We start from the raw sequence: 2,892 nt of genomic DNA on the forward strand, positions 1-2,892 counted from the left end.
CCTTGGAGGCCAAGATGGCCAAACTTTGTCTCTCATACTTTGGACATATTGTCAGGAGGGACCAGTCACTGGAGAAGGATATCATGTTTGGTAAGAGAAAAAGAGGAAGACACCCAACGAGATGGATTGGCCAAGTGGCAGAATCAACAGTAGTGAGGTTGACCCAGGATCGGGCAGTGTTTTGTTCTACTGTGCATAAGGTTGCTATGAGTCGGTGCTGATTCGATGGTACCTAACAATAACAACAGAGTCCTCAGCAGCTCTATCTCTCCATGCCATCATCTCTGCCTCTATCTTTAGAGTTGCTGCTTCTCTGATTAGGGTTCCATATTCTGCTCATAAGCTACTCCTTTGATGGTCCTAAGGTCCTCAGTTCCTGGAATTTAAAATTAACTACTCCCTATTTCATGTTACAAAACTTCTACCTTTATAGTTATAGAAATCACAATTAATTAGTCATGATAACAATTACTCACTATTGAATGAAAAGAATCCTATCCCCACCTCCTTTCACCAGACCCATCTAGACAAGATGAAAACTCTTCAGTGTGGATTCTACCTTCTCCCACACACTCTGAAACTCAAGTCCCTCTTGAAAACTTGTAAGCCATCCATTTCGTGTCTTTATAGCACCCCCCTTTTAAGTAGCCAATGTCTCAGTTGCCCATCCTTATCAACCCTGTATACCAATGAGATATGTTTGAAACTTGATGTGAAGACTCCTTCCCTCTCGGCTGGTATTTTGGGCTACTACATCAATAAGTATATGCCAAGTTCATCAAATTATAGCAATGTACACTTGTTTCCTTCTATCAAATTTCTTTATTTTCCTCTAGTAAAGCTCTGGTCATCAAGACATCAAAACTAAGTCAAATAGGTACTATCTGAAAATTTGGGTGTGCTTTTATGGTTTTATTTAGTACAAATAAAACTTGCAAATGGTCTGTCTATTCATTTTCTTCACTTCATAACCTGGCATTGGCATTGGTGACTCTAATGGCCAACTTGGCTGTTCTTTCCACAATGGCTTTGTGGTTTTTGAAGGAAACTTTGTGAACAATCTCTGCACATTAAGATTTTTTGCACATCAGCAGTCCTTCAAGCTCTTTGACATTGTGAATCAGGAACTTACAGAAGCCACTGGGCAGTATGTATTTTGTTTTCTTGTTGCTCCCATAACTAATATTGGCCATTAAATCTTCTTTGTAACTTGTTGTCAATAGCCTTGGGCTTGTGCAAATTACTCTTAATTTGACATAATGGTCTGATTGGTGTCGGATAAACTTCTTGGTCTTTTTTCAATGATCTTGGGTTTCATCAAGGGTCTGAGGGTAACCATGATGCTGGTGGAGATAGCTGCCTTCTCTGTCTCTTGGTTGATTTTGAGTTAAAACTTTCTGAGCAGTTTCCTCAGAGTAAACCAGGGATCATAATAGTAGCAAGGGGAATAAGTGAGATGCAATAGAAAATATGTCCAGTAAAACACTAAACATGTAATATAATCCTGATTTTGTTAAAAAAAAATTAATTTTCATACAAAGAAGCCTGAAAGAAAATAATCTAATTACTAAGAGTTGTTTTTAAAAAATAGACAATGAATGAAACCTATTCAGCATAAAGATAAATGGAGAAAAGATTAAAGTTGTCAAAGACTTAATTTTGCTTGGCTCCACAATTAAATGACATCAAGAAATCAAACAAGGCACTTCCCTGACCAGGCATCACACGTAGGGAAGTCTCCAGGGAAAAGGGGCAGACTCGCACATATGTAACCTCGGTATAGCAGACAGACAGCCTTTGAACAAACATAAGATGTTATATTATCCACCGTCTGAACTCGTTTTTTTAAAAGATCAAATTGCTGATGAAGTACAGGCATTTTAAACTTTTGCCTGCCTGCACGCGGCTCCCGCTTCTGCGCCCGCGACCGCACCACCGGCAAGTGCCTCTGCCCCCTGCAGACACTGGAATGCAGGTCTAGAGCAACCTCACTTAGGAGGCTGCATTTCCAGAGGAAAGGGATAACAAAGCTGAACAAATAGAGAGGGATACCGGCGTGGATATAAGGAAAATTGGGGTACCCATGGTGCAGAGCGTCTGAGAGAGGCATTCTTTACATCATCAAATACGGACACTGCCTCCCTCCAGTCATTACCGCAGCCCTCTACAGCCCCAGCTTAGACCAACCCTCTGCCAAGCCACCGAGGCTCAGGAATACCCAAGGCACAAGCCCGCCCACTGAGGCCAAGGCCTGCCTTGAGGCCCAACCTGCCCACAGACTGGTCACAAAGGCCCAGGTCCAACCAAGGCCTAAATCACATACCCGCCACAGGCGAGGTCCAGGGCCTCCAAGGCCCAACCCGCCACGCAGCCAGGTTGCTGAGGCCCAGTGTCCCTGAGACCCAAAATGCCCACCCGAGGCCCAAACCACCCACCTGAGGCGCAACCCTCCTGAAGCCCGGTCGCTGAAGACCAGTCCCCCAGAGGCCCAAACCTCCCGCCCAAGGTGCAACCCTCCTGCAGCCTGGTCGCTGAAGTCCAAGCCCCCAGAACCCCAAACTGCCCACCCGAGGCCCAAACCACCCGCCCGAGGCCCAACCCTCCTGCAGCCCGGTTGCTGATGTCCAGGCCTCCAGGGGCCTAAGCTGCCCGCCCTAGGCTCAACCCGCCCGCCCAAGGCCCAAACGGCCTGCCGCAAAGTCCCAAGCACAACTGAGGCTCAAAAAATTTACACTGAGTTAAGCAATAAGAAACGTGAAAAGGAAAGACCGCATCCTGATCACATATTCCTGGAGATAATCAGAAAACATAAAAAAATTAACATACACATACTCAATTAATTATTAGGGCCACAGATAAACATTAAACATGCCCAAGAAGCAAAAACAGATG

Source organism: Chrysochloris asiatica, unplaced genomic scaffold (assembly GCF_000296735.1).
Source record: "Chrysochloris asiatica unplaced genomic scaffold, ChrAsi1.0 scaffold00118, whole genome shotgun sequence".
NCBI classification, from domain to species: domain Eukaryota; kingdom Metazoa; phylum Chordata; class Mammalia; order Afrosoricida; family Chrysochloridae; genus Chrysochloris; species Chrysochloris asiatica.